Raw genomic sequence first — 12,279 nt, 5'->3', positions numbered from 1 at the left:
ACAAAAAACACATACCCATCCACCATCATTTTCAACACATCAAGCTGTCAAATTAGAATATTCTGTAATGGGCACTCTCTGATCAGAGAATTCTCCCTGGAGAATTATTCCTAACAATGATGACAACACTCAGAGTCTGCCCACCCTTTTAAAAAATGTAAATGCATTGCTTACCTAATTGCCTACGGTGTCAAATGAATAAAAAAGGCAGACAATTCTCATTTACAAAAAAAGGAAAATAAAAAAGATTTCATTAGCATGTAAATAGATACTTGGGGGCTTTTAAAATGCTGATTATTTACTCTGTTGGCCTTAACAGCCTATTAACAATGTAAATTCATAGCAAGGGAATCTTAGTTGGTCTTTAACCCAACAAACACTGCTGATGTCATTCAAGTTCAGAAAGTTTTATCGTATGAGTAAGAATTTAGAAATTAGTAAAAAAAAAAGAAGAAGAAGTTATTCAGCAAGAAGATTTGTGCTAAAATTTGAGATCAGCACCCATCCTTCTATGTATTTTGATTCTTCAGTGGAAGAATACATATGCTTATAATTAGTTAATGGTTTGTTTCTTTATCACTGTATCACGAGCCTTATCATTATGATATAAATAAACAAATAAATATGTATCTGAAGCACTCTCATACAAAAGCAACAGGCCAGGGTCTTAGAAATAGATAGAAACTTTTTTCGAATAGTTTAATACGAGCCCTATAGACACCAGATACATGTAGGCAAAACATGTAGTAGGGAGTAGTATCATGCTCATTAGTGCTGTCAGCAGGGAGTATCATGCCTGTTGCTCCCTATCAGCAGGGAGAAGTGCATCCACCCATTGGAACTACACTTATTTTATTTATCCACCCATTGGAACTACAAATTGTGTGTTTCCTAAAGCACTTCCAGGCCCCCACCAAAGTGCTCTGCACATCTACAGCCAGCCTGGGGCAATTTATTCCCCTGATCCAAGAGCTGGACTGGACACTGACCTCTGCACTGCAACCAGGCCCTAGGGGATAGCTGTTCTCCCATGGGTCAAGGCCTTGGCACCAAGGTTGCAGGTGGGCATCATCACCAGGTTGCATCCCCTCTGCAAGGAAGGGGTGCAAAACCTGGCCTATATCAGTGATCCCCAGATAAAAGGAAGCATTGTAGTGCAATTGTGAGCTCTGCATAGAAGTGCAGAAGCTACAAACCAGCATTTGTGGCCAGAAGGTACAGGAGGTAGAAGAGGCTGAGGAAGTGATAGAGGAGGGGAAGGAGTTATATGATGGCACAGCTGCATCAAAAAGCATAGCCAGGGAAAAAACTTGCTACTGCTTGTCAATGGTGATCAGAAGGTCAGCAGTACCTCACCTGCGCTTGCCTCTGCCAATTCACTGAAATACTAGTTATGCAATACTGCCATCTGATCTGACTTCTCCTGCATGACCATGAATATCTTCTCTTCCCCTCCCACCAGTACCCAAAGTGAGCAGGTGTTCTCTCACCTGAGAGACATTATCAGTTTCCACTGCTCCTACCAGGATCTAGGCAGGGTGGCTGAGTTGGCCTTTCTCAAGGTCAACCTCCTCCTGCTGGGCTACCCCACTCTAGACCTCACGGCAAGATCCAGGCTTCTTGTTGTCATAGAATCACAGAGTTAGAAGGGACCATATAAGCCATTTAGTCCATTTAGTCAATGCAGGATCAGCCTAAAGCATCCATGATAAGTATCTGCCATTGTTTGAAGGCTGCCAGTGAAAGAGAACTCACCACCTCCTTTAGCAGCTGATTTCACTGTTGAACTACTCTGACCATGAAACCCCCCTCCCCCCTGATATCTAGCTCATACCATGCTACACACAGTTTAAATCCATTACTGTGGGTCCTGTCCTCTACTGCCAGTAGAACTTTCCCCTGCCCTTCTCTAAGTGACAATCTTTCAATTTCTTAAAGACAGCAATCATGTCCCCTCTCAGCCTCTTTTTTTCTAGGCTGAACATTCCCAAGCCGCTCAACCTTTCCTCTTAGGACTTGGTCCCCAGGCCATGGATCATCCTCGTCACTCTCCTCTGAACCCTCTTGGTGTCTCCCTGCAAGTTCCCCTATTCCTCCCCCTCATTGGGTTGATCCAGCAGGTGGTCTGCAGGTTGTGTCCTTGGTTGGGAGGATGGCTGCCTTAGCCACATGATGGTGGGCCTCCCTCACCCAACACCTACCTCATGAAATAACATCTACCTCAAAACATCAGCTTTTCCAAACAACATCCACTAGAGGAAACATCTATGTCAATAAGTATCTGTCTGTACAAGCAGGCCCTCATTTGACTACCCCTTTCCATTGCATTTATACAATTCACAACTGGTGAATTCTTATTTGTACAATGTGTTCAACTAATGCTGAATAACCAGAAATTATCTAGGGGTGGATTGTGACAAGATGATTTACGTGTTTGGCCTGTGTGTGTGTGTGTGGCTATGCATTTGGTGTCAGTAGCTTGCAAAAGGTACATTCCATATAATCTTGAATCTATCTGACATTCCTCCGAAAAGTCCTGTTGGGTGCCATACTGGTACTAATCTTGTTGGGCTTGCAAAAATGCTCCCACATTCAGTTTCTACTGCAGAGATTTGATTGTGATTTGATTAGGAGTTTGATTGTATTCTACTGGGCTTCTATTGCCCTTGTTTTTTTGTTGTTTTTTCCCCTCCAATGGAAACAATGAATGATAGGGGGTTCTTTGTTCGGTCTGTAACTCAGACCCCATAAAACTAATCTGCACATAACATGGAGGGTACACAAAGGAGAATCAGCCAGATCTGATACATATTTGGTTTCTCTAGTTTGCACAGGATACATTCTACACACTCCTGAACCTCCTGAACATGCATCTGACATTTCCCCAGAAAGCACTTTCCTGGGGTCACCTTCTTTGGGGGGAGGCTGTAACTCAGACCCCATAAATTCAGTCCCATTCCTCACAGATTCATTGTAGCAGGAGTGTGGCAAATTGTAATCGCTACTAAAATGCAGTTATGCACAACGTCGTACACAATCTGCCACACTCCTGAAACAGTCCCGCTAGAAGCGCTTCATTGTAGAGTGGGAAAGTGCTACACTCTTGCAACCAATCTGCAACACTAGCAAAAAGTTCTGTGCGTTACCATTGTTGCGGTTTCGGCAAAGTTCCTCCCCCTGGCTCTCTCCTCTGATCTTCTGGCGAAGCGATCACCATTTTTTTTTTCTCGGGGCGAGCGGAGAGCAATGAACTGGTGAGCCTTCATTCACCCAGCAAGGCTTCCCCAGCTGCAGTCCCTCCACAGAGCTGTTTTAAGTCACCAAGCACCACACAGCCCCGTTTGCTGGTTCCCTTTATTTTCAGCCGAAAATCGCGCCCGTGCACGGGGGGGGGGATTTTTTTTTCACTCGGGGGAGCGTGGCAACAATGAAATGGCAGCTCACATGCCACCTGCCAGCTAGATGGATCTCTCCTTTGCAACGAATCAACGCAGATTCGATGCAACGTGTTTTTTTTTAACCTGCCTTAAAGGGAAAGGGGCTTTTCGGGAGCATGATAACAGCTGCCCATTGGCTGCTCGTTTGATTGACAGCCAGGGGCGGGACAAAGCTCAGGAAATATCGCTTCCTTCCTAGTGATTTTTGTTGAGACCTGTGGGAAACGATTGAAACGCAACTGGATTCCACTACAAAGTCAGGTATGCATAACAACGAATTCCACTATTGCGTTTTTTCTTTCCAAAACCAATTTGCCACATTGATCCTGGTGCAGAATGGGCCTCAATCTTCATCAAACTTGGAGGGCAGGTATAGAAGCATCACTTGGAGAACCTCCATACATTTGGTCTTGCTAGCACACCATAGGGCCATTTTACCACATCACAAACCAAACCAATTCATTTAGAGTCAAAATGTTTTGATGGCACGTTTTGAGAACTGGGCATACCAAATTGAGTTGTCCTGGTTCATGCACATTCATAGCTATGTTGGTCTGTAGTAGAAGAGATAGAATCAAATCCAGTAGCCTCTCAGAAACCAGCATGTTTTTCAGGGTATAAGCTTCTAAGAGTCACAGCTCTGACAAACCAAGGCATGGTTCTTTCTTCCATTTTATTCCCAGTGCAATAGGTCAGACCAGCTTTTTTCAACCATGGAGGAGCCCCTGAAATAATTTTCCAGGCTTCAAGTAAGTGATGTCAGCAGGCCACACCTCCGTACCATGCCCCCCAGAAGTAACATCACCACCATGTTAACAGGCAGGTTCAGGAAGGATTGGAAGTGGGGAGACATGACATCGTTGAATGTGGGAGTAGGTGTGCAGGATCTGCCCCCTCCCAGGCACAGAAACCACAAGAGAATTCACTCAGCTTGTTGTAGTGGTTAGGAGCGCAAACTTCTAATCTGGTGAGCCGGATTTGATTCCATGCTCCCCCACGTGCAGCCAGCTGGGGGACCTTGGGCTCGCCACGGCACTGATAAAGCTGTTCTGATCAAGCAGTGATATCAGGGCTCTCTCAGCCTCACCCACCTCACATGGTGTGTGCTGTGGGGAGAGGAAAGGGAAGGTGACTGTAAGCCGCTTTGAGACTCCTTTGGGTAGAGAAAAGTGGCATATAAGAACCAACTCATCTTCTTCCTTCTTTCTTCTTCTTCTTCTTCTTCTTCTTCTTCTTCTTCTTCTTCTTCTTCTTCTTCTTCTTCATGCTTGGGAGGGGAAGGGGAGTAAATGGAAACAGCTGGTCCCCCAGATTGTGGGTGAATTCACTAAGGCAGGAGAGGAAATGTGGAGCCCTTCCCAAACTCCCACAGACCCACTGGTGGGAATCCCTGGGTTAGACTGAGAAAAATCTGAACTATGATCTCCCTAGTTTTACTGTGGACTCCTTAGCATAATTACAGTTTTCAAAGTCTATTGCTTAGGACTGCACAGCCAGTCTGCTACTTTCAACAATACAACTCATTGGTTCCACACCACCAAACAAACACAATGAACTAACCATGTTCATATTTACAATTTTGTTTTTGGAAACTTTAGTGTAAGTCATAAGCATAGTAACTCTAGAATTACAATAATACAACTGATGATATCATTGTGCTGGCCAATTACCATTTGTGTACTCATGAAACTAATATCAGTTGGGTTTGCATCACAGTAACAGTAGTTCAAAACTGAATTGTAATTGGAACATATAACTATCATTTTCTGTATTTTCCACAGGATGCTTGAAAGTGATAGTGAAATAGTCCAGGAGCAGATTGTTACTAGTTTGTGTTTGTGTGCAAGGTCTGTCTTGTAAAAGGAAGACTCCTCCATTCCCTTCACCTGGATATAGGATGAACACTATTTTCCCTCCCTTAACACTAAAGACAAAACAGGGATTAACAATATTAATATGCTCACTGCAAGCTGTACCTACTGCTAACATTACTGGCAGAATAATGTGCTGCTGTTTGAAAAAGAAGTCAGAATGAATTTTAAAATCAGTGGGAGACCTGAACTCCTGTGTGTGTGTTAATTGCCACCAAGTCACTTCTGACTTGTGGTGACCCTATGAATTAATGGACTCCTTAACATCCTATTATTATCAGTCCTGCTCAGGTCTTGCACGCTGAGAGATGTGGCTTTCTTGATTGACTCAATCCATCTCATATTGTGTCTTCCTCTTTTCCTGCTTCCTTCAGCTTTGTCTAGCATCTTCCTGTGACTCTTGTGGTCTCATATGATAGTATGATAGCCTCAGTTTAGACATTTTATTTTCTAGGGAATTGATTTAAAGGTAAAGGTAAAGGTATTCCCTGTGCAAGCACCGAGTCATGTCTGACCCTTGGGGTGACGCCCTCTAGCGTTTTCATGGCAGACTCAATACGGGGTGGTTTGCCAGTGCCTTCCCCAGTCATGACCGTTTACCCCCCAGCAAGAAAGCTGGGTACTCATTTTACCGACCTCGGAAGGATGGAAGGCTGAGTCGACCTTGAGCCGGCTGCTGGGATTGAACTCCCAACCTCATGGGCAAAGCTTTCAGGCGGCTGCCTTACCACTCTGCGCCACAAGAAGCTCATTGGGAATTGATTTAGTCTTGATTTAATCTAGAACCCATATATTTGTCGTTTTGGTGGTCCTCAGTATTCTCAAAATTCTCCTCCATCACCACATTTCAAATGAATCAACTTTCTTCCTGTCATTTTTCTTCATTGTCCAACTTTCACAACCATATATAGTAATGGTGAATACTATGGCATGAACTATCTTGATCTTGGATGCTAGTGACGCATTCTAACAAGAATCTGAACTCATAAGGGTGGCTTTTCAGAAATCTATCATAGAGGAAAGACTTCAGAACAGTGAAAAGTCATGGACTTCCATCTGTCTTCTTTGGCGAAAAGGTTCTGTTTTGTGGTTCCCAAATTTGCTTTGGCCTGCAAATATAGACATGACACATTTTATAAGGGGAACAGCCCTTAATTACCAGTCTTTCCATTTTGCATGATCCCATTCTTCATCTCTTTTTTTCTGGCTTGCAGTGTCAAGAAAATGTTTCAGAATGTTTGACAAGTGATTTGTTCTTCTTGGTGACAAAGAGGGGGCAATTCCCCCCAGGAGGAAAAACTGAATACACAGTGTTGACACTTCTGGAGAGAAAAGCAACTGTAATTGTACTTGGCAGGTTCTCTTCAGCAGCTATCACTGTTAAGGCTTCAAGGAGTGCAGCTATAGGTTAGGTGTGAAATTGAAAAAGCCTTTGGGAAAAGGATATTGTAGAAGAAACAGTCAGGACACAGAGTAAGGGGAAGGGGGCAGAAAGGGACTCAAATGTGTCTGGAGCAAAACCTTGCATTACCAAATTATAAGGGAGAGGGGAGAAATTGTTGAAATGCTTGCCATAGGTTGACAAGGACAGAGACAATAACAATAATCACAACGTAATTTCTGCCTAACCTGCTTGAAATAAAAATAACAAGTACATCACTTCAGTACTTCGGCTTGCTGCATCTCACAAGTGTTAAGCTGAAATCCTGATCCCCATCTGTTCCACTGAAATTTCCGTACTGTACGCAATATGCCAAATCACAATTATACTCCCAGCGACAGCAGTTTCCTCATTTGCAAAATAGCTTGCTGCCCTGTTTGAATGAAATGAGGACTAAAGGGTGGCGAACCTGCAACATAACAACTTGGCAAATTTACTGCTGGTGCTGTTAAGAGATAAGCAGGAGACATGCTGTTGGTGGCACCTAGGTGATAGGCACACTCAGAGTAAGAATACATAATTGTGAACTGGTATAGCAAGTCATAGCGATCAAATATAACTGGGATTGTGTGATTAGAACTGCAGCTTGTTATGCACATTGAACATGTATATAACACTGGTGGGAGGAGTGTGGGGAACATTTTCCCCTCTGAAGCAAAGTAGTAGGAGGAAAATGCCCCCTCCCGGATGGGCTCCCTCCTTCCCTCTTTTATAGATCCAAACCATGTCATAGAACCATTAAGGTCTTGTCATTTCAGCAAGAAGCAAGAGTAGGGCCTGTCTTTCTCAATGTGGCAGAGAAATGTCAACCCTGTTGTATTTACACCCCCAAACATCAACAAGTAGATTAGAGTGTAGTCATAGACATCATCATGTTGCCAGCTGGCTCTTACAAATGAGCACAGGTTTCATGTTGACAATATTGTCTTTCTTCTTCAGGCAGTGATGGGATATACAAACTGAAGGAAACATCATCTAAAGCTCCTAGTTTGATGAATGAGCTCCACCCATTGGGTTGTCAGACCATCGAAGAGCTACAAGTTTCTTGAGAAAATGGAAGAAGCAAAGGTAGAGTTGCCAGATCAGAATATTCAAAAGTAAGTCCCCAAAAAGTTGTGGTGGACCAGACTCAGTGGCTTTCTTTATAGCAACAGACTTCTTGGGGGAAAAACAGTTGACCCATCAATACGTGACAGAATGACTGGATGCAGAGAAGACAGACTGATCAAGTTTCCAAAATATGGTATTACCTGTCGTAAGTCTTATGGAAAGGGTGGGATAGAAAAATAAAGATTGATTGATTTAATAGTTTAGTTCTGTATAATACCCAGTGCATCTAGGTACTTCATAAAGAAAAATAATAAAAACTCCTAGTAGATTCTGAATTGGTTCAGATCTTAAATTTGAATAATAGAACAAGAAATTATAAGTGAAGGCATATAGAATTCTGCTTAGTGTCATATATTTCCCCCCTCTAACAGTGTTTCCCCCCCCTGTAAGCAACCATATTTCCTGGTGTGTGAAAAGGTCAAAGTTCTGATCAACTACTTTTTTTTCATACTAAGACCTTATCATAATCCTTGAGGCAATGCAGATGGTCAGAGGATCACGCATACTCATCCATATCTGTGTGAGCTCATAGACAGGTCACTGGAATGTACAAATAACAGCCCTCCCATGTGAGTGGCATAGATTATTAAGTGCATAAACCTCAAAACATCCCTGCAAGGGCATTTATTAGGATTATTGGAAGGGTATAAACAAGCTCTAATTTAAATTCACTGCCTCAAGGAAACCAATGGACACATTTCGTGGCAATTATTTATTTACTTCTCATCAGGCAGTATCTTTATCCTGTGGAGTGACAAGTGGTGCCTAAATTTACACATTCATTTGTTCAGACAAAGTAATAAAGCAAATAGCTTTGTGAAGTTTGGTCCCCTCAAGAGCTGTTCTTGCCTCTCTTTTTAAGAAGAAAAATCTATATTTTGACAAATGTGCTAGATTAAAAATCTATATAAATATGTTCACATTGATTTCAGACCTAATGACCAATAACAACAAAAATTCTCACATTGCCTGTGGTAGCAACACCATGAATTCTGACTATAGGGAGGCTTAGATTCGAAGGCCCCGCTGGCAGCATAAAAAAGGATTTTCAACCCCATCCGCTTATGCTTAATATATCACTGTTCCATGGCCCCTTTTTTTGGGGGGGGGGACATTTCTGGGCTCTGAAAATGTCTGAATATCTGCCTCCTCCATCATTCACTCTCCCCAAATAGGGAGATAGTAGCTTCAAATCTTATTGAGGGTTCTGAGAAATGACTACAAAAGAACTCACCCCCACTATGTTTTCTCAGTTGGAATATAGTGGGTTGGCAAGGAAAAAAGTTTAGATCTTAACTTTATAGAATTTCAGTTCAGTATTCCCAATGTTGAAGGTGAGCAATATTTTCCATCTCGCTTTGAGAGTGAAAGTTCCTTATTTTTTATCAGTCAGTGCCCTTGCCAAATTATAGTTCTAAGACTTCTTTAGGGAAAGCGATGAGAGATAAAATGTATGAATAAAATTATAGCATAGATAGGACTGTATAGGTAGACAAAACAGAAGAATGACTCTTTTCCCAATTGCTAATTGACCACCTCTGATATGAATAAAAATGTGGATGATTCTGCAGAAGACCACAATTATTGGCAAGTAGGGTGCTTAAAATGTACATATATCATTGGGTAGGGGGAACCAATTGTGCTCTTTATATAGGTGGTCTCATCAGCATAATCTTCTCTGTTGAAGCAGTTGGTTTTCAGTGTATGCTTTTGTCACAAGCCAATCAAAACAGTTAGAACAATTCCATACTTGGATCATCTCCTTTCAGTTTACAACAAACTCGGAAGTCATTTTATAGTCATTACTGATATTCACTGAGAGAACATCAAATGTGTAAGAACACTTTTAAATTCCATCTTATCGTCTTCTGGTTATGCTGTATTTGGAAGTGCATGAGATGGGTTTTTTTCCTTCTTCATTTAAACATGCAATTTTCCCCTCTCATATATTAAAGCTTAAATTCATTCCCATATAATTTTGTTTCAGAATCATGGGAAGAATATTACGTTTGTTACTGTGAAGTCTTGGCAATGTCAATACCATTCTTGACATCTATGAGGGGTTTGGGAAGATTGGCACCAGAAAATCTTAAAAATGAAATTAAAAACACTGTTCCAGCCTGGAGGCAGCTGGAGCAGCAAGCAGGGAGAAGAGACCCAGCTGAGCTGCAGAAACTTTAAAGAACCATTGCAATATACCTGGCCTTGAGAGAAACCATTGGGCAATAAATCCAGACTCAGACAGTTGAAAACAGTCAGCCATTAATGTTTAAGGTGGTGGGTTCTTCAGCCTCTGGAGGGCCACAGCAGTGAAATGTTTCTTCTCCCCACCCTTCATCAGTATCATGATTCCTGTTGCCTGCCCTGAACTCAAAACACTTCCAAAAGTTCAGGAGATAAATTTTAATTACTCCTAAGTTGGCTTCTTTTTTTTAAAGGGGGGAGGGGTAATTTTGGTTATCAACTGGACATGAAACAGCAAACTTTGGGAAATAATTTTGGCTTGGAAATATCCAAATGCACAACCTTAATATATACATATTTGCAGCAAGACAATCCACAAAACGTTTTTGTGATTCTACCGAATGTACCAAATGGCACTGACTAAAGAAGTCCATTCATCAATGTGCTTCCAAATCCATTCAAGTCAATGTGCTTAGAAGAATGCAACTCAGTTTAGGATTGCATTTTAAGTCACTCATTTACTTTTTTAATATATTAAAGCCACTTTGTAATGGCTTTGTCAGCCAGAAAAGTTCGGTACAGCATCCAGAATGTCCAGACTGTGTCCTGCGGAACTATGGAGTATTTTGGAAACAAATGAGGGGTCCACATGTAAAAAAAAATCTGTAGTAGCAGACAAGCATTTTGAATAGAGATAATAGAAGGAGAGAGGGAAGGCGGGGATAAAAAGTACAATATGTATTTATTTGTAATATTTATATGTTCCTTTTCCCCTGGAACATAGGACCTAAAGAGGCTTAGAAAACTGGAAATCATGAACAATCTAAAACAGTATGTTAACTCAAAATCCAAATACATCAGGAAATCCATTACAGGTGTTTCTATTATTACAAGACTCCAATTAGTATTATTACAAGACTCCAACCTGCAGAGCTTCCTCCAACAACTGTAAAAAAATAACCCAGGAAAAAAAGAAAAAGAAATATCTCTAGAACAGACATTGATTTTGGATGAAATCACTGCACCAACAAAATATAGCCAATGACATACTTATTTTAAAAAGGAGCGTTTCCCTTCCTCGGTAGCAAGTTGTTATCATCTCTTGGCACAGACCAGAGTTGTAACTCTGCAGGTAGACTTTGGAGCTAGCAATCTGCTGGCCAATGAGTGTACATTCATATATGCTCTGGCTTTATTTCAGTAGGAAAGAGGGGCAATGCCAAAGGAATTTTTTAAAAAAGGTAGGTTTTGAGAAAGGGTTTGATGGAAATGAGAGAATAGGCACCAAACAAATGCTCTGGGAGGTGGTTCATAGAATCATAGAATAATACAGTTGGAAGGGACCTCATGGGTCATCTAGTCCAACCCCCATGCACTATGCAGGACACTCACATCCCAATCACTCATCTATTGTAACCTGCCACCCCTTTGCCTTCACAGAATCCGCCTCTCCGTCAGATGGCTATCTAGCCTCTGTGTAAAAATTTCCAAAGATGAAGAACCCACCACCTCCCGAGGAAGCCTGTTCCACTGAGAAACCGCTCTAACTGTCAGGAACTTCTTCCGGATGTTTAGATGGAATTTCTTTTGAATTAATTTCATCCCATTTATTCTGGTCTGTCCCTCCAGGGCAAGAGAGAACAACTCTGCTCAATCCTCCATATGGCACCCTTTTAAATACTTGAAGATGGTTATCAGATCCCCTCTCAGTCGTCTCCTCTCTAGGCTAAACAGAGCAAGCTTCCCCAACCTTTCTTCATACGTCTTGGTCTCTAAACCCCTCACCATCTTTGTTGCCCTCCTCTGGACATGTTCCAGTTTGTCAACATCCCTCTTCAACTGGGGTGCCCAAAACTGAACACAGTACTCCAAGTGAGGCTGAACCAGAGCAAAGTAAAGCGGTACCATCACCTCCTGTGATCTGGACACGATACTCCATTTCATACAGCCCCAAATCCCATTTGCCTTTTTAGCCACTGAGTCACACTGCTGACTCATGTTCAATGTATGGTCTACTAAGACTCCTAGATCCTTTTCGCACATGCAACTGCCAAGACAAGTCTCCCCCATCTTATATTGGTGCATTTGGTTTTTCCTACCTAGATGCAGAACCTTATATTTGTACCGATTGAACTTCATTTTATTCAGTTTAGCCCACTTCTCGAGCCTATCAAGATCATCCTGTATTCTGTTGCTGTCTTCAGTTGTGTTTGCTACCCCTCCCAGTTTAGTATCA

General features: G+C 41.9%; 1 protein-coding gene and 1 long non-coding RNA gene across 2 annotated transcripts in view; one reads left to right on the top strand and one right to left on the bottom strand.

Moving 5' to 3' along the window:
- The window catches only part of KCTD16 (potassium channel tetramerization domain containing 16), a 254,219-nt gene that overhangs the window by 206,160 nt on the left and 35,780 nt on the right, over positions 1–12,279 (bottom strand). The gene's annotated exons all lie outside the window — the stretch shown is intronic.
- LOC143832474 (uncharacterized) overlaps positions 1–12,279 on the top strand; it is a 44,141-nt gene that overhangs the window by 12,542 nt on the left and 19,320 nt on the right. Inside the window, exon 2 of the long non-coding RNA XR_013229278.1 lies at positions 7,689–7,846. This is a non-coding gene — a long non-coding RNA (uncharacterized LOC143832474). The remainder of the gene's footprint in view (positions 1–7,688; positions 7,847–12,279) is intronic.

The sequence above is a fragment of the Paroedura picta genome, chromosome 3, assembly GCF_049243985.1.
Source record: "Paroedura picta isolate Pp20150507F chromosome 3, Ppicta_v3.0, whole genome shotgun sequence".
Classification (NCBI taxonomy): domain Eukaryota; kingdom Metazoa; phylum Chordata; class Lepidosauria; order Squamata; family Gekkonidae; genus Paroedura; species Paroedura picta.
This window is presented reverse-complemented; position numbering and strand designations above follow the sequence as displayed.